The following is a 20,804-nucleotide window of genomic DNA, read 5'->3' as shown; positions in this document are numbered from 1 at the left end:
CACAGCTTGGATGAAGGTCAGAATACCAGCCAGAGGACGTCGCTCCTGCCACTCAAAAAAAGAAACATCATTCAGCAGTCACAGCTTTGGAATTGGGAAAATATCTTCAATTTGTTAGCTTTCCATTTTTTTAACTCTGCCATGGCCGGTCCTAAGCCCGTGCTGCGAAAAGAGGAAGGTTGGGTGCTGGGACAGTAAACCAGCACTGTAAAAAAAAGTGCCGCTATTGTTCGAGTGAAAGGAAGACGTTCACTGCACCTGGGACTGGACAAGTGTGGCTAGCAGAAGGTTTAACAGGGAAACATGGGAATGAGACTGATCATTATATGATATAGTATATATAGTTATATATGCCTACAGTTTACCGTATGCCATGATCTCACCCACCAATGCTGACACAGCTTGGATGAAGGTCAGAATACCAGCCAGAGGATGCCGCTCCTGCCGCTCAAAAAAGAAACATCATTCAGCAGTCACAGCGTTGGAATTGGGAAAATATCTTCAATTTGTTAGCTTTCCATTTTTTTAACTCTGCCATGGCCGGTCCTAAGCCCGTGCTGCGAAAAGCGGAAGGTTGGGTGCTGGGACAGTAAACCAGCCCTGTAAAAAAAAGTGCCGCTATGTTTCGAGTGAAAGGAAGACGTTCACTGCACCTGGGACTGGACAAGTGTGGCTAGCAGAAGGTTTAACAGGGTAACATGGGAATGAGACTGATCATTATATGATATAGTATATATAGTTATATACGCCTACAGTTTACCGTACGCCATGATCTCACCCACCAATGCTGACACAGCTTGGATGAAGGTCAGAATACCAGCCAGAGGACGCCGCTCCTGCCACTCAAAAAAGAAACATCATTCAGCAGTCACAGCTTTGGAAATGGGAAAATATCTTCAATTTGTTAGCTTTCCATTTTTTTAACTCTGCCATGGCCGGTCCTAAGCCCGTGCTGCGAAAAGAGGAAGGTTGGGTGCTGGGACAGTAAACCAGCCCTGTAAAAAAAAGTGCCGCTATGTTTCGAGTGAAAGGAAGAGGTTCACTGCACCTGGGACTGGACAAGTGTGGCTAGCAGAAGGTTTAACAGGGTAACATGGGAATGAGACTGATCATTATATGATATAGTATATATAGTTATATACGCCTACAGTTTACCGTACGCCATGATCTCACCCACCAATGCTGACACAGCTTGGATGAAGGTCAGAATACCAGCCAGAGGACGCCGCTCCTGCCACTCAAAAAAGAAACATCATTCAGCAGTCACATCTTTGGAATTGGGAAAATATCTTCAATTTGTTAGCTTTACATTTTTTTAACTCTGCCATGGCCGGTCCTAAGCCCGTGCTGCGAAAAGAGGAAGGTTGGGTGCTGGGACAGTAAACCAGCCCTGTAAAAAAAAGTGCCGCTATGTTTCGAGTGAATGGAAGACGTTCACTGCACCTGGGACTGGACAAGTGTGGCTAGCAGAAGGTTTAACAGGGTAACATGGGAATGAGACTGATCATTATATGATATAGTATATATAGTTATATACGCCTACAGTTTACCGTATGCCATGATCTCACCCACCAATGCTGACACAGCTTGGATGAAGGTCAGAATACCAGCCAGAGGATGCCGCTCCTGCCGCTCAAAAAAGAAACATCATTCAGCAGTCACAGCGTTGGAATTGGGAAAATATCTTCAATTTGTTAGCTTTACATTTTTTTAACTCTGCCATGGCCGGTCCTAAGCCCGTGCTGCGAAAAGAGGAAGGTTGGGTGCTGGGACAGTAAACCAGCCCTGTAAAAAAAAGTGCCGCTATGTTTCGAGTGAAAGGAAGACGTTCACTGCACCTGGGACTGGACAAGTGTGGCTAGCAGAAGGTTTAACAGGGTAACATGGGAATGAGACTGATCATTATATGATATAGTATATATAGTTATATACGCCTACAGTTTACCGTACGCCATGATCTCACCCACCAATGCTGACACAGCTTGGATGAAGGTCAGAATACCAGCCAGAGGACGCCGCTCCTGCCACTCAAATAAGAAACATCATTCAGCAGTCACAGCTTTGGAATTGGGAAAATATCTTCAATTTGTTAGCTTTCCATTTTTTTAACTCTCCCATGGCCGGTCCTAAGCCCGTGCTGCGAAAAGAGGAAGGTTGGGTGCTGGGACAGTAAACCAGCCCTGTAAAAAAAAGTGCCACTATGTTTCGAGTGAAAGGAAGACATTCACTGCACCTGGGACTGGACAAGTGTGGCTAGCAGAAGGTTTAACAGGGTAACATGGGAATGAGACTGATCATTATATGATATAGTATATATAGTTATATACGCCTACAGTTTACCGTACGCCATGATCTCCCCCACCAATGCTGACACAGCTTGGATGAAGGTCAGAATACCAGCCAGAGGACACCGCTCCTGCCGCTCCAAAAAGAAACATCATTTAGCAGTCACAGTGTTGGAATTGGGAAAATATCTTCAATTTGTTAGCTTTCCATTTTTTTAACTCTGCCATGGCCGGTCCTAAGCCCGTGCTGCGAAAAGAGGAAGGTTGGGTCCTGGGACAGTAAACCAGCCCTGTAAAAAAAAGTGCCGCTATGTTTCGAGTGAAAGGAAGACGTTCACTGCACCTGGGACTGGACAAGTGTGGCTAGCAGAAGGTTTAACAGGGTAACATGGGAATGAGACTGATCATTATATGATATAGTATATATAGTTATATACGCCTACAGTTTACCGTACGCCATGATCTCACCCACCAATGCTGACACAGCTTGGATGAAGGTCAGAATACCAGCCAGAGGACGTCGCTCCTGCCACTCAAAAAAGAAACATCATTCAGCAGTCACAGCTTTGGAATTGGGAAAATATCTTCAATTTGTTAGCTTTCCATTTTTTTAACTCTGCCATGGCCGGTCCTAAGCCCGTGCTGCGAAAAGAGGAAGGTTGGGTGCTGGGACAGTAAACCAGCACTGTAAAAAAAAGTGCCGCTATTGTTCGAGTGAAAGGAAGACGTTCACTGCACCTGGGACTGGACAAGTGTGGCTAGCAGAAGGTTTAACAGGGTAACATGGGAATGAGACTGATCATTATATGATATAGTATATATAGTTATATACGCCTACAGTTTACCGTATGCCATGATCTCACCCACCAATGCTGACACAGCTTGGATGAAGGTCAGAATACCAGCCAGAGGACACCGCTCCTGCCGCTCAAAAAAGAAACATCATTTAGCAGTCACAGTGTTGGAATTGGGAAAATATCTTCAATTTGTTAGCTTTCCATTTTTTTAACTCTGCCATGGCCGGTCCTAAGCCCGTGCTGCGAAAAGAGGAAGGTTGGGTCCTGGGACAGTAAACCAGCCCTGTAAAAAAAAGTGCCGCTATGTTTCGAGTGAAAGGAAGACGTTCACTGCACCTGGGACTGGACAAGTGTGGCTAGCAGAAGGTTTAACAGGGTAACATGGGAATGAGACTGATCATTATATGATATAGTATATATAGTTATATACGCCAACAGTTTACCGTACGCCATGATCTCACCCACCAATGCTGACACAGCTTGGATGAAGGTCAGAATACCAGCCAGAGGACGTCGCTCCTGCCACTCAAAAAAGAAACATCATTCAGCAGTCACAGCTTTGGAATTGGGAAAATATCTTCAATTTGTTAGCTTTCCATTTTTTTAACTCTGCCATGGCCGGTCCTAAGCCCGTGCTGCGAAAAGAGGAAGGTTGGGTGCTGGGACAGTAAACCAGCACTGTAAAAAAAAGTGCCGCTATTGTTCGAGTGAAAGGAAGACGTTCACTGCACCTGGGACTGGACAAGTGTGGCTAGCAGAAGGTTTAACAGGGTAACATGGGAATGAGACTGATCATTATATGATATAGTATATATAGTTATATACGCCTACAGTTTACCGTATGCCATGATCTCACCCACCAATGCTGACACAGCTTGGATGAAGGTCAGAATACCAGCCAGAGGACACCGCTCCTGCCGCTCAAAAAAGAAACATCATTTAGCAGTCACAGTGTTGGAATTGGGAAAATATCTTCAATTTGTTAGCTTTCCATTTTTTTAACTCTGCCATGGCCGGTCCTAAGCCCGTGCTGCGAAAAGTGGAAGGTTGGGTGCTGGGACAGTAAACCAGCCCTGTAAAAAAAAGTGCCGCTATGTTTCGAGTGAAAGGAAGACGTTCACTGCACCTGGGACTGGACAAGTGTGGCTAGCAGAAGGTTTAACAGGGTAACATGGGAATGAGACTGATCATTATATGATATAGTATATATAGTTATATACGCCTACAGTTTACCGTACGCCATGATCTCCCCCACCAATGCTGACACAGCTTGGATGAAGGTCAGAATACAAGCCAGAGGACGTCGCTCCTGCCACTCAAAAAAAGAAACATCATTCAGCAGTCACAGCTTTGGAATTGGGAAAATATCTTCAATTTGTTAGCTTTCCATTTTTTTAACTCTGCCATGGCCGGTCCTAAGCCCGTGCTGCGAAAAGAGGAAGGTTGGGTGCTGGGACAGTAAACCAGCACTGTAAAAAAAAGTGCCGCTATTGTTCGAGTGAAAGGAAGACGTTCACTGCACCTGGGACTGGACAAGTGTGGCTAGCAGAAGGTTTAACAGGGTAACATGGGAATGAGACTGATCATTATATGATATAGTATATATAGTTATATATGCCTACAGTTTACCGTATGCCATGATCTCACCCACCAATGCTGACACAGCTTGGATGAAGGTCAGAATACCAGCCAGAGGATGCCGCTCCTGCCGCTCAAAAAAGAAACATCATTCAGCAGTCACAGCGTTGGAATTGGGAAAATATCTTCAATTTGTTAGCTTTCCATTTTTTTAACTCTGCCATGGCCGGTCCTAAGCCCGTGCTGCGAAAAGAGGAAGGTTGGGTGCTGGGACAGTAAACCAGCCCTGTAAAAAAAAGTGCCGCTATGTTTCGAGTGAAAGGAAGACGTTCACTGCACCTGGGACTGGACAAGTGTGGCTAGCAGAAGGTTTAACAGGGTAACATGGGAATGAGACTGATCATTATATGATATAGTATATATAGTTATATACGCCTACAGTTTACCGTACGCCATGATCTCACCCACCAATGCTGACACAGCTTGGATGAAGGTCAGAATACCAGCCAGAGGACGCCGCTCCTGCCACTCAAAAAAGAAACATCATTCAGCAGTCACATCTTTGGAATTGGGAAAATATCTTCAATTTGTTAGCTTTACATTTTTTTAACTCTGCCATGGCCGGTCCTAAGCCCGTGCTGCGAAAAGAGGAAGGTTGGGTGCTGGGACAGTAAACCAGCCCTGTAAAAAAAAGTGCCGCTATGTTTCGAGTGAATGGAAGACGTTCACTGCACCTGGGACTGGACAAGTGTGGCTAGCAGAAGGTTTAACAGGGTAACATGGGAATGAGACTGATCATTATATGATATAGTATATATAGTTATATACGCCTACAGTTTACCGTATGCCATGATCTCACCCACCAATGCTGACACAGCTTGGATGAAGGTCAGAATACCAGCCAGAGGATGCCGCTCCTGCCGCTCAAAAAAGAAACATCATTCAGCAGTCACAGCGTTGGAATTGGGAAAATATCTTCAATTTGTTAGCTTTCCATTTTTTTAACTCTGCCATGGCCGGTCCTAAGCCCGTGCTGCGAAAAGAGGAAGGTTGGGTGCTGGGACAGTAAACCAGCCCTGTAAAAAAAAGTGCCGCTATGTTTCGAGTGAAAGGAAGACGTTCACTGCACCTGGGACTGGACAAGTGTGGCTAGCAGAAGGTTTAACAGGGTAACATGGGAATGAGACTGATCATTATATGATATAGTATATATAGTTATATACGCCTACAGTTTACCGTACGCCATGATCTCACCCACCAATGCTGACACAGCTTGGATGAAGGTCAGAATACCAGCCAGAGGACGCCGCTCCTGCCACTCAAATAAGAAACATCATTCAGCAGTCACAGCTTTGGAATTGGGAAAATATCTTCAATTTGTTAGCTTTCCATTTTTTTAACTCTCCCATGGCCGGTCCTAAGCCCGTGCTGCGAAAAGAGGAAGGTTGGGTGCTGGGACAGTAAACCAGCCCTGTAAAAAAAAGTGCCACTATGTTTCGAGTGAAAGGAAGACATTCACTGCACCTGGGACTGGACAAGTGTGGCTAGCAGAAGGTTTAACAGGGTAACATGGGAATGAGACTGATCATTATATGATATAGTATATATAGTTATATACGCCTACAGTTTACCGTACGCCATGATCTCCCCCACCAATGCTGACACAGCTTGGATGAAGGTCAGAATACCAGCCAGAGGACACCGCTCCTGCCGCTCAAAAAAGAAACATCATTTAGCAGTCACAGTGTTGGAATTGGGAAAATATCTTCAATTTGTTAGCTTTCCATTTTTTTAACTCTGCCATGGCCGGTCCTAAGCCCGTGCTGCGAAAAGAGGAAGGTTGGGTCCTGGGACAGTAAACCAGCCCTGTAAAAAAAAGTGCCGCTATGTTTCGAGTGAAAGGAAGACGTTCACTGCACCTGGGACTGGACAAGTGTGGCTAGCAGAAGGTTTAACAGGGTAACATGGGAATGAGACTGATCATTATATGATATAGTATATATAGTTATATACGCCAACAGTTTACCGTACGCCATGATCTCACCCACCAATGCTGACACAGCTTGGATGAAGGTCAGAATACCAGCCAGAGGACGTCGCTCCTGCCACTCAAAAAAGAAACATCATTCAGCAGTCACAGCTTTGGAATTGGGAAAATATCTTCAATTTGTTAGCTTTCCATTTTTTTAACTCTGCCATGGCCGGTCCTAAGCCCGTGCTGCGAAAAGAGGAAGGTTGGGTGCTGGGACAGTAAACCAGCACTGTAAAAAAAAGTGCCGCTATTGTTCGAGTGAAAGGAAGACGTTCACTGCACCTGGGACTGGACAAGTGTGGCTAGCAGAAGGTTTAACAGGGTAACATGGGAATGAGACTGATCATTATATTATATAGTATATATAGTTATATACGCCTACAGTTTACCGTACGCCATGATCTCACCCACCAATGCTGACACAGCTTGGATGAAGGTCAGAATACCAGCCAGAGGACGCCGCTCCTGCCACTCAAAAAAGAAACATCATTCAGCAGTCACAGCTTTGGAAATGGGAAAATATCTTCAATTTGTTAGCTTTCCATTTTTTTAACTCTGCCATGGCCGGTCCTAAGCCCGTGCTGCGAAAAGAGGAAGGTTGGGTGCTGGGACAGTAAACCAGCCCTGTAAAAAAAAGTGCCGCTATGTTTCGAGTGAAAGGAAGAGGTTCACTGCACCTGGGACTGGACAAGTGTGGCTAGCAGAAGGTTTAACAGGGTAACATGGGAATGAGACTGATCATTATATGATATAGTATATATAGTTATATACGCCTACAGTTTACCGTACGCCATGACCTCACCCACCAATGCTGACACAGCTTGGATGAAGGTCAGAATACCAGCCAGAGGACGCCGCTCCTGCCACTCAAAAAAGAAACATCATTCAGCAGTCACATCTTTGGAATTGGGAAAATATCTTCAATTTGTTAGCTTTACATTTTTTTAACTCTGCCATGGCCGGTCCTAAGCCCGTGCTGCGAAAAGAGGAAGGTTGGGTGCTGGGACAGTAAACCAGCCCTGTAAAAAAAAGTGCCGCTATGTTTCGAGTGAATGGAAGACATTCACTGCACCTGGGACTGGACAAGTGTGGCTAGCAGAAGGTTTAACAGGGTAACATGGGAATGAGACTGATCATTATATGATATAGTATATATAGTTATATACGCCTACAGTTTACCGTACGCCATGATCTCACCCACCAATGCTGACACAGCTTGGATGAAGGTCAGAATACCAGCCAGAGGACGCCGCTCCTGCCACTCAAATAAGAAACATCATTCAGCAGTCACAGCTTTGGAATTGGGAAAATATCTTCAATTTGTTAGCTTTCCATTTTTTTAACTCTCCCATGGCCGGTCCTAAGCCCGTGCTGCGAAAAGAGGAAGGTTGGGTGCTGGGACAGTAAACCAGCCCTGTAAAAAAAAGTGCCACTATGTTTCGAGTGAAAGGAAGACATTCACTGCACCTGGGACTGGACAAGTGTGGCTAGCAGAAGGTTTAACAGGGTAACATGGGAATGAGACTGATCATTATATGATATAGTATATATAGTTATATACGCCTACAGTTTACCGTACGCCATGATCTCCCCCACCAATGCTGACACAGCTTGGATGAAGGTCAGAATACCAGCCAGAGGACACTGCTCCTGCCGCTCAAAAAAGAAACATCATTTAGCAGTCACAGTGTTGGAATTGGGAAAATATCTTCAATTTGTTAGCTTTCCATTTTTTTAACTCTGCCATGGCCGGTCCTAAGCCCGTGCTGCGAAAAGAGGAAGGTTGGGTGCTGGGACAGTAAACCAGCCCTGTAAAAAAAAGTGCCGCTATGTTTCGAGTGAAAGGAAGACGTTCACTGCACCTGGGACTGGACAAGTGTGGCTAGCAGAAGGTTTAACAGGGTAACATGGGAATGAGACTGATCATTATATGATATAGTATATATAGTTATATACGCCAACAGTTTACCGTACGCCATGATCTCACCCACCAATGCTGACACAGCTTGGATGAAGGTCAGAATACCAGCCAGAGGACGTCGCTCCTGCCACTCAAAAAAGAAACATCATTCAGCAGTCACAGCTTTGGAATTGGGAAAATATCTTCAATTTGTTAGCTTTCCATTTTTTTAACTCTGCCATGGCCGGTCCTAAGCCCGTGCTGCGAAAAGAGGAAGGTTGGGTGCTGGGACAGTAAACCAGCACTGTAAAAAAAAGTGCCGCTATTGTTCGAGTGAAAGGAAGACGTTCACTGCACCTGGGACTGGACAAGTGTGGCTAGCAGAAGGTTTAACAGGGTAACATGGGAATGAGACTGATCATTATATGATATAGTATATATAGTTATATATGCCTACAGTTTACCGTATGCCATGATCTCACCCACCAATGCTGACACAGCTTGGATGAAGGTCAGAATACCAGCCAGAGGATGCCGCTCCTGCCGCTCAAAAAAGAAACATCATTCAGCAGTCACAGCGTTGGAATTGGGAAAATATCTTCAATTTGTTAGCTTTCCATTTTTTTAACTCTGCCATGGCCGGTCCTAAGCCCGTGCTGCGAAAAGAGGAAGGTTGGGTGCTGGGACAGTAAACCAGCCCTGTAAAAAAAAGTGCCGCTATGTTTCGAGTGAAAGGAAGACGTTCACTGCACCTGGGACTGGACAAGTGTGGCTAGCAGAAGGTTTAACAGGGTAACATGGGAATGAGACTGATCATTATATGATATAGTATATATAGTTATATACGCCTACAGTTTACCGTACGCCATGATCTCACCCACCAATGCTGACACAGCTTGGATGAAGGTCAGAATACCAGCCAGAGGACGCCGCTCCTGCCACTCAAAAAAGAAACATCATTCAGCAGTCACAGCTTTGGAAATGGGAAAATATCTTCAATTTGTTAGCTTTCCATTTTTTTAACTCTGCCATGGCCGGTCCTAAGCCCGTGCTGCGAAAAGAGGAAGGTTGGGTGCTGGGACAGTAAACCAGCCCTGTAAAAAAAAGTGCCGCTATGTTTCGAGTGAAAGGAAGAGGTTCACTGCACCTGGGACTGGACAAGTGTGGCTAGCAGAAGGTTTAACAGGGTAACATGGGAATGAGACTGATCATTATATGATATAGTATATATAGTTATATACGCCTACAGTTTACCGTACGCCATGATCTCACCCACCAATGCTGACACAGCTTGGATGAAGGTCAGAATACCAGCCAGAGGACGCCGCTCCTGCCACTCAAAAAAGAAACATCATTCAGCAGTCACATCTTTGGAATTGGGAAAATATCTTCAATTTGTTAGCTTTACATTTTTTTAACTCTGCCATGGCCGGTCCTAAGCCCGTGCTGCGAAAAGAGGAAGGTTGGGTGCTGGGACAGTAAACCAGCCCTGTAAAAAAAAGTGCCGCTATGTTTCGAGTGAATGGAAGACGTTCACTGCACCTGGGACTGGACAAGTGTGGCTAGCAGAAGGTTTAACAGGGTAACATGGGAATGAGACTGATCATTATATGATATAGTATATATAGTTATATACGCCTACAGTTTACCGTATGCCATGATCTCACCCACCAATGCTGACACAGCTTGGATGAAGGTCAGAATACCAGCCAGAGGATGCCGCTCCTGCCGCTCAAAAAAGAAACATCATTCAGCAGTCACAGCGTTGGAATTGGGAAAATATCTTCAATTTGTTAGCTTTACATTTTTTTAACTCTGCCATGGCCGGTCCTAAGCCCGTGCTGCGAAAAGAGGAAGGTTGGGTGCTGGGACAGTAAACCAGCCCTGTAAAAAAAAGTGCCGCTATGTTTCGAGTGAAAGGAAGACGTTCACTGCACCTGGGACTGGACAAGTGTGGCTAGCAGAAGGTTTAACAGGGTAACATGGGAATGAGACTGATCATTATATGATATAGTATATATAGTTATATACGCCTACAGTTTACCGTACGCCATGATCTCACCCACCAATGCTGACACAGCTTGGATGAAGGTCAGAATACCAGCCAGAGGACGCCGCTCCTGCCACTCAAATAAGAAACATCATTCAGCAGTCACAGCTTTGGAATTGGGAAAATATCTTCAATTTGTTAGCTTTCCATTTTTTTAACTCTCCCATGGCCGGTCCTAAGCCCGTGCTGCGAAAAGAGGAAGGTTGGGTGCTGGGACAGTAAACCAGCCCTGTAAAAAAAAGTGCCACTATGTTTCGAGTGAAAGGAAGACATTCACTGCACCTGGGACTGGACAAGTGTGGCTAGCAGAAGGTTTAACAGGGTAACATGGGAATGAGACTGATCATTATATGATATAGTATATATAGTTATATACGCCTACAGTTTACCGTACGCCATGATCTCCCCCACCAATGCTGACACAGCTTGGATGAAGGTCAGAATACCAGCCAGAGGACACCGCTCCTGCCGCTCCAAAAAGAAACATCATTTAGCAGTCACAGTGTTGGAATTGGGAAAATATCTTCAATTTGTTAGCTTTCCATTTTTTTAACTCTGCCATGGCCGGTCCTAAGCCCGTGCTGCGAAAAGAGGAAGGTTGGGTCCTGGGACAGTAAACCAGCCCTGTAAAAAAAAGTGCCGCTATGTTTCGAGTGAAAGGAAGACGTTCACTGCACCTGGGACTGGACAAGTGTGGCTAGCAGAAGGTTTAACAGGGTAACATGGGAATGAGACTGATCATTATATGATATAGTATATATAGTTATATACGCCTACAGTTTACCGTACGCCATGATCTCACCCACCAATGCTGACACAGCTTGGATGAAGGTCAGAATACCAGCCAGAGGACGTCGCTCCTGCCACTCAAAAAAGAAACATCATTCAGCAGTCACAGCTTTGGAATTGGGAAAATATCTTCAATTTGTTAGCTTTCCATTTTTTTAACTCTGCCATGGCCGGTCCTAAGCCCGTGCTGCGAAAAGAGGAAGGTTGGGTGCTGGGACAGTAAACCAGCACTGTAAAAAAAAGTGCCGCTATTGTTCGAGTGAAAGGAAGACGTTCACTGCACCTGGGACTGGACAAGTGTGGCTAGCAGAAGGTTTAACAGGGTAACATGGGAATGAGACTGATCATTATATGATATAGTATATATAGTTATATACGCCTACAGTTTACCGTATGCCATGATCTCACCCACCAATGCTGACACAGCTTGGATGAAGGTCAGAATACCAGCCAGAGGACACCGCTCCTGCCGCTCAAAAAAGAAACATCATTTAGCAGTCACAGTGTTGGAATTGGGAAAATATCTTCAATTTGTTAGCTTTCCATTTTTTTAACTCTGCCATGGCCGGTCCTAAGCCCGTGCTGCGAAAAGAGGAAGGTTGGGTCCTGGGACAGTAAACCAGCCCTGTAAAAAAAAGTGCCGCTATGTTTCGAGTGAAAGGAAGACGTTCACTGCACCTGGGACTGGACAAGTGTGGCTAGCAGAAGGTTTAACAGGGTAACATGGGAATGAGACTGATCATTATATGATATAGTATATATAGTTATATACGCCAACAGTTTACCGTACGCCATGATCTCACCCACCAATGCTGACACAGCTTGGATGAAGGTCAGAATACCAGCCAGAGGACGTCGCTCCTGCCACTCAAAAAAGAAACATCATTCAGCAGTCACAGCTTTGGAATTGGGAAAATATCTTCAATTTGTTAGCTTTCCATTTTTTTAACTCTGCCATGGCCGGTCCTAAGCCCGTGCTGCGAAAAGAGGAAGGTTGGGTGCTGGGACAGTAAACCAGCACTGTAAAAAAAAGTGCCGCTATTGTTCGAGTGAAAGGAAGACGTTCACTGCACCTGGGACTGGACAAGTGTGGCTAGCAGAAGGTTTAACAGGGTAACATGGGAATGAGACTGATCATTATATGATATAGTATATATAGTTATATACGCCTACAGTTTACCGTATGCCATGATCTCACCCACCAATGCTGACACAGCTTGGATGAAGGTCAGAATACCAGCCAGAGGACACCGCTCCTGCCGCTCAAAAAAGAAACATCATTTAGCAGTCACAGTGTTGGAATTGGGAAAATATCTTCAATTTGTTAGCTTTCCATTTTTTTAACTCTGCCATGGCCGGTCCTAAGCCCGTGCTGCGAAAAGTGGAAGGTTGGGTGCTGGGACAGTAAACCAGCCCTGTAAAAAAAAGTGCCGCTATGTTTCGAGTGAAAGGAAGACGTTCACTGCACCTGGGACTGGACAAGTGTGGCTAGCAGAAGGTTTAACAGGGTAACATGGGAATGAGACTGATCATTATATGATATAGCATATATAGTTATATACGCCTACAGTTTACCGTACGCCATGATCTCCCCCACCAATGCTGACACAGCTTGGATGAAGGTCAGAATACAAGCCAGAGGACGTCGCTCCTGCCACTCAAAAAAAGAAACATCATTCAGCAGTCACAGCTTTGGAATTGGGAAAATATCTTCAATTTGTTAGCTTTCCATTTTTTTAACTCTGCCATGGCCGGTCCTAAGCCCGTGCTGCGAAAAGAGGAAGGTTGGGTGCTGGGACAGTAAACCAGCACTGTAAAAAAAAGTGCCGCTATTGTTCGAGTGAAAGGAAGACGTTCACTGCACCTGGGACTGGACAAGTGTGGCTAGCAGAAGGTTTAACAGGGTAACATGGGAATGAGACTGATCATTATATGATATAGTATATATAGTTATATATGCCTACAGTTTACCGTATGCCATGATCTCACCCACCAATGCTGACACAGCTTGGATGAAGGTCAGAATACCAGCCAGAGGATGCCGCTCCTGCCGCTCAAAAAAGAAACATCATTCAGCAGTCACAGCGTTGGAATTGGGAAAATATCTTCAATTTGTTAGCTTTCCATTTTTTTAACTCTGCCATGGCCGGTCCTAAGCCCGTGCTGCGAAAAGAGGAAGGTTGGGTGCTGGGACAGTAAACCAGCCCTGTAAAAAAAAGTGCCGCTATGTTTCGAGTGAAAGGAAGACGTTCACTGCACCTGGGACTGGACAAGTGTGGCTAGCAGAAGGTTTAACAGGGTAACATGGGAATGAGACTGATCATTATATGATATAGTATATATAGTTATATACGCCTACAGTTTACCGTACGCCATGATCTCACCCACCAATGCTGACACAGCTTGGATGAAGGTCAGAATACCAGCCAGAGGACGCCGCTCCTGCCACTCAAAAAAGAAACATCATTCAGCAGTCACATCTTTGGAATTGGGAAAATATCTTCAATTTGTTAGCTTTACATTTTTTTAACTCTGCCATGGCCGGTCCTAAGCCCGTGCTGCGAAAAGAGGAAGGTTGGGTGCTGGGACAGTAAACCAGCCCTGTAAAAAAAAGTGCCGCTATGTTTCGAGTGAATGGAAGACGTTCACTGCACCTGGGACTGGACAAGTGTGGCTAGCAGAAGGTTTAACAGGGTAACATGGGAATGAGACTGATCATTATATGATATAGTATATATAGTTATATACGCCTACAGTTTACCGTATGCCATGATCTCACCCACCAATGCTGACACAGCTTGGATGAAGGTCAGAATACCAGCCAGAGGATGCCGCTCCTGCCGCTCAAAAAAGAAACATCATTCAGCAGTCACAGCGTTGGAATTGGGAAAATATCTTCAATTTGTTAGCTTTCCATTTTTTTAACTCTGCCATGGCCGGTCCTAAGCCCGTGCTGCGAAAAGAGGAAGGTTGGGTGCTGGGACAGTAAACCAGCCCTGTAAAAAAAAGTGCCGCTATGTTTCGAGTGAAAGGAAGACGTTCACTGCACCTGGGACTGGACAAGTGTGGCTAGCAGAAGGTTTAACAGGGTAACATGGGAATGAGACTGATCATTATATGATATAGTATATATAGTTATATACGCCTACAGTTTACCGTACGCCATGATCTCACCCACCAATGCTGACACAGCTTGGATGAAGGTCAGAATACCAGCCAGAGGACGCCGCTCCTGCCACTCAAATAAGAAACATCATTCAGCAGTCACAGCTTTGGAATTGGGAAAATATCTTCAATTTGTTAGCTTTCCATTTTTTTAACTCTCCCATGGCCGGTCCTAAGCCCGTGCTGCGAAAAGAGGAAGGTTGGGTGCTGGGACAGTAAACCAGCCCTGTAAAAAAAAGTGCCACTATGTTTCGAGTGAAAGGAAGACATTCACTGCACCTGGGACTGGACAAGTGTGGCTAGCAGAAGGTTTAACAGGGTAACATGGGAATGAGACTGATCATTATATGATATAGTATATATAGTTATATACGCCTACAGTTTACCGTACGCCATGATCTCCCCCACCAATGCTGACACAGCTTGGATGAAGGTCAGAATACCAGCCAGAGGACACCGCTCCTGCCGCTCAAAAAAGAAACATCATTTAGCAGTCACAGTGTTGGAATTGGGAAAATATCTTCAATTTGTTAGCTTTCCATTTTTTTAACTCTGCCATGGCCGGTCCTAAGCCCGTGCTGCGAAAAGAGGAAGGTTGGGTCCTGGGACAGTAAACCAGCCCTGTAAAAAAAAGTGCCGCTATGTTTCGAGTGAAAGGAAGACGTTCACTGCACCTGGGACTGGACAAGTGTGGCTAGCAGAAGGTTTAACAGGGTAACATGGGAATGAGACTGATCATTATATGATATAGTATATATAGTTATATACGCCAACAGTTTACCGTACGCCATGATCTCACCCACCAATGCTGACACAGCTTGGATGAAGGTCAGAATACCAGCCAGAGGACGTCGCTCCTGCCACTCAAAAAAGAAACATCATTCAGCAGTCACAGCTTTGGAATTGGGAAAATATCTTCAATTTGTTAGCTTTCCATTTTTTTAACTCTGCCATGGCCGGTCCTAAGCCCGTGCTGCGAAAAGAGGAAGGTTGGGTGCTGGGACAGTAAACCAGCACTGTAAAAAAAAGTGCCGCTATTGTTCGAGTGAAAGGAAGACGTTCACTGCACCTGGGACTGGACAAGTGTGGCTAGCAGAAGGTTTAACAGGGTAACATGGGAATGAGACTGATCATTATATTATATAGTATATATAGTTATATACGCCTACAGTTTACCGTACGCCATGATCTCACCCACCAATGCTGACACAGCTTGGATGAAGGTCAGAATACCAGCCAGAGGACGCCGCTCCTGCCACTCAAAAAAGAAACATCATTCAGCAGTCACAGCTTTGGAAATGGGAAAATATCTTCAATTTGTTAGCTTTCCATTTTTTTAACTCTGCCATGGCCGGTCCTAAGCCCGTGCTGCGAAAAGAGGAAGGTTGGGTGCTGGGACAGTAAACCAGCCCTGTAAAAAAAAGTGCCGCTATGTTTCGAGTGAAAGGAAGAGGTTCACTGCACCTGGGACTGGACAAGTGTGGCTAGCAGAAGGTTTAACAGGGTAACATGGGAATGAGACTGATCATTATATGATATAGTATATATAGTTATATACGCCTACAGTTTACCGTACGCCATGACCTCACCCACCAATGCTGACACAGCTTGGATGAAGGTCAGAATACCAGCCAGAGGACGCCGCTCCTGCCACTCAAAAAAGAAACATCATTCAGCAGTCACATCTTTGGAATTGGGAAAATATCTTCAATTTGTTAGCTTTACATTTTTTTAACTCTGCCATGGCCGGTCCTAAGCCCGTGCTGCGAAAAGAGGAAGGTTGGGTGCTGGGACAGTAAACCAGCCCTGTAAAAAAAAGTGCCGCTATGTTTCGAGTGAATGGAAGACATTCACTGCACCTGGGACTGGACAAGTGTGGCTAGCAGAAGGTTTAACAGGGTAACATGGGAATGAGACTGATCATTATATGATATAGTATATATAGTTATATACGCCTACAGTTTACCGTACGCCATGATCTCACCCACCAATGCTGACACAGCTTGGATGAAGGTCAGAATACCAGCCAGAGGACGCCGCTCCTGCCACTCAAATAAGAAACATCATTCAGCAGTCACAGCTTTGGAATTGGGAAAATATCTTCAATTTGTTAGCTTTCCATTTTTTTAACTCTCCCATGGCCGGTCCTAAGCCCGTGCTGCGAAAAGAGGAAGGTTGGGTGCTGGGACAGTAAACCAGCCCTGTAAAAAAAAGTGCCACTATGTTTCGAGTGAAAGGAAGACATTCACTGCACCTGGGACTGGACAAGTGTGGCTAGCAGAAGGTTTAACAGGGTAACATGGGAATGAGACTGATCATTATATGATATAGTATATATAGTTATATACGCCTACAGTTTACCGTACGCCATGATCTCCCCCACCAATGCTGACACAGCTTGGATGAAGGTCAGAATACCAGCCAGAGGACACTGCTCCTGCCGCTCAAAAAAGAAACATCATTTAGCAGTCACAGTGTTGGAATTGGGAAAATATCTTCAATTTGTTAGCTTTCCATTTTTTTAACTCTGCCATGGCCGGTCCTAAGCCCGTGCTGCGAAAAGAGGAAGGTTGGGTGCTGGGACAGTAAACCAGCCCTGTAAAAAAAAGTGCCGCTATGTTTCGAGTGAAAGGAAGACGTTCACTGCACCTGGGACTGGACAAGTGTGGCTAGCAGAAGGTTTAACAGGGTAACATGGGAATGAGACTGATCATTATATGATATAGTATATATAGTTATATACGCCAACAGTTTACCGTACGCCATGATCTCACCCACCAATGCTGACACAGCTTGGATGAAGGTCAGAATACCAGCCAGAGGACGTCGCTCCTGCCACTCAAAAAAGAAACATCATTCAGCAGTCACAGCTTTGGAATTGGGAAAATATCTTCAATTTGTTAGCTTTCCATTTTTTTAACTCTGCCATGGCCGGTCCTAAGCCCGTGCTGCGAAAAGAGGAAGGTTGGGTGCTGGGACAGTAAACCAGCACTGTAAAAAAAAGTGCCGCTATTGTTCGAGTGAAAGGAAGACGTTCACTGCACCTGGGACTGGACAAGTGTGGCTAGCAGAAGGTTTAACAGGGTAACATGGGAATGAGACTGATCATTATATGATATAGTATATATAGTTATATATGCCTACAGTTTACCGTATGCCATGATCTCACCCACCAATGCTGACACAGCTTGGATGAAGGTCAGAATACCAGCCAGAGGATGCCGCTCCTGCCGCTCAAAAAAGAAACATCATTCAGCAGTCACAGCGTTGGAATTGGGAAAATATCTTCAATTTGTTAGCTTTCCATTTTTTTAACTCTGCCATGGCCGGTCCTAAGCCCGTGCTGCGAAAAGAGGAAGGTTGGGTGCTGGGACAGTAAACCAGCCCTGTAAAAAAAAGTGCCGCTATGTTTCGAGTGAAAGGAAGACGTTCACTGCACCTGGGACTGGACAAGTGTGGCTAGCAGAAGGTTTAACAGGGTAACATGGGAATGAGACTGATCATTATATGATATAGTATATATAGTTATATACGCCTACAGTTTACCGTACGCCATGATCTCACCCACCAATGCTGACACAGCTTGGATGAAGGTCAGAATACCAGCCAGAGGACGCCGCTCCTGCCACTCAAAAAAGAAACATCATTCAGCAGTCACAGCTTTGGAAATGGGAAAATATCTTCAATTTGTTAGCTTTCCATTTTTTTAACTCTGCCATGGCCGGTCCTAAGCCCGTGCTGCGAAAAGAGGAAGGTTGGGTGCTGGGACAGTAAACCAGCCCTGTAAAAAAAAGTGCCGCTATGTTTCGAGTGAAAGGCAGAGGTTCACTGCACCTGGGACTGGACAAGTGTGGCTAGCAGAAGGTTTAACAGGGTAACATGGGAATGAGACTGATCATTATATGATATAGTATATATAGTTATATACGCCTACAGTTTACCGTACGCCATGATCTCACCCACCAATGCTGACACAGCTTGGATGAAGGTCAGAATACCAGCCAGAGGACGCCGCTCCTGCCACTCAAAAAAGAAACATCATTCAGCAGTCACATCTTTGGAATTGGGAAAATATCTTCAATTTGTTAGCTTTACATTTTTTTAACTCTGCCATGGCCGATCCTAAGCCCGTGCTGCGAAAAGAGGAAGGTTGGGTGCTGGGACAGTAAACCAGCCCTGTAAAAAAAAGTGCCGCTATGTTTCGAGTGAATGGAAGACGTTCACTGCACCTGGGACTGGACAAGTGTGGCTAGCAGAAGGTTTAACAGGGTAACATGGGAATGAGACTGATCATTATATGATATAGTATATATAGTTATATACGCCTACAGTTTACCGTATGCCATGATCTCACCCACCAATGCTGACACAGCTTGGATGAAGGTCAGAATACCAGCCAGAGGATGCCGCTCCTGCCGCTCAAAAAAGAAACATCATTCAGCAGTCACAGCGTTGGAATTAGGAAAATATCTTCAATTTGTTAGCTTTCCATTTTTTTAACTCTGCCATGGCCGGTCCTAAGCCCGTGCTGCGAAAAGAGGAAGGTTGGGTCCTGGGACAGTAAACCAGCCCTGTAAAAAAAAGTGCCGCTATGTTTCGAGTGAAAGGAAGACGTTCACTGCACCGGGGACTGGACAAGTGTGGCTAGCAGAAGGTTTAACAGGGTAACATGGGAATGAGACTGATCATTATATGATATAGTATATATAGTTATATACGCCAACAGTTTACCGTACGCCATGATCTCACCCACCAATGCTGACACAGCTTGGATGAAGGTCAGAATACCAGCCAGAGGACGTCGCTCCTGCCACTCAAAAAAGAAACATCATTCAGCAGTCACAGCTTTGGAATTGGGAAAATATCTTCAATTTGTTAGCTTTCCATTTTTTTAACTCTGCCATGGCCGGTCCTAAGCCCGTGCTGCGAAAAGAGGAAGGTTGGGTGCTGGGACAGTAAACCAGCACTGTAAAAAAAAGTGCCGCTATTGTTCGAGTGAAAGGAAGACGTTCACTGCACCTGGGACTGGACAAGTGTGGCTAGCAGAAGGTTTAACAGGGTAACATGGGAATGAGACTGATCATTATATTATATAGTATATATAGTTATATACGCCTGCAGTTTACCGTATGCCATGATCTCACCCACCAATGCTGACACAGCTTGGATGAAGGTCAGAATACCAGCCAGAGGACACCGCTCCTGCCGCTCAAAAAAGAAACATCATTTAGCAGTCACAGTGTTGGAATTGGGAAAATATCTTCAATTTGTTAGCTTTCCATTTTTTTAACTCTGCCATGGCCGGTCCTAAGCCCGTGCTGCGAAAAGAGGAAGGTTGGGTCCTGGGACAGTAAACCAGCCCTGTAAAAAAAAGTGCCGCTATGTTTCGAGTGAAAGGAAGACGTTCACTGCACCTGGGACTGGACAAGTGTGGCTAGCAGAAGGTTTAACAGGGTAACATGGGAATGAGACTGATCATTATATGATATAGTATATATAGTTATATACGCCAACAGTTTACCGTACGCCATGATCTCACCCACCAATGCTGACACAGCTTGGATGAAGGTCAGAATACCAGCCAGAGGACGTCGCTCCTGCCACTCAAAAAAGAAACATCATTCAGCAGTCACAGCTTTGGAATTGGGAAAATATCTTCAATTTGTTAGCTTTCCATTTTTTTAACTCTGCCATGGCCGGTCCTAAGCCCGTGCTGCGAAAAGTGGAAGGTTGGGTGCTGGGACAGTAAACCAGCCCTGTAAAAAAAAGTGCCGCTATGTTTCGAGTGAAAGGAAGACGTTCACTGCACCTGGGACTGGACAAGTGTGGCTAGCAGAAGGTTTAACAGGGTAACATGGGAATGAGACTGATCATTATATGATATAGTATATATAGTTATATACGCCTACAGTTTACCGTACGCCATGATCTCCCCCACCAATGCTGACACAGCTTGGATGAAGGTCAGAATACCAGCCAGAGGACGTCGCTCCTGCCACTCAAAAAAAGAAACATCATTCAGCAGTCACAGCTTTGGAATTGGGAAAATATCTTCAATTTGTTAGCTTTCCATTTTTTTAACTCTGCCATGGCCGGTCCTAAGCCCGTGCTGCGAAAAGAGGAAGGTTGGGTGCTGGGACAGTAAACCAGCACTGTAAAAAAAAGTGCCGCTATTGTTCGAGTGAAAGGAAGACGTTCACTGCACCTG

Source organism: Staurois parvus, unplaced genomic scaffold, assembly GCF_062004578.1.
Source record: "Staurois parvus isolate SC_StPar_1 unplaced genomic scaffold, SC_StPar_1.0 ptg001133l, whole genome shotgun sequence".
Classification (NCBI taxonomy): Eukaryota; Metazoa; Chordata; class Amphibia; order Anura; family Ranidae; genus Staurois; species Staurois parvus.
The sequence above is the reverse complement of the archived record's forward strand: the minus strand, read 5'-3'. Positions refer to the sequence as shown.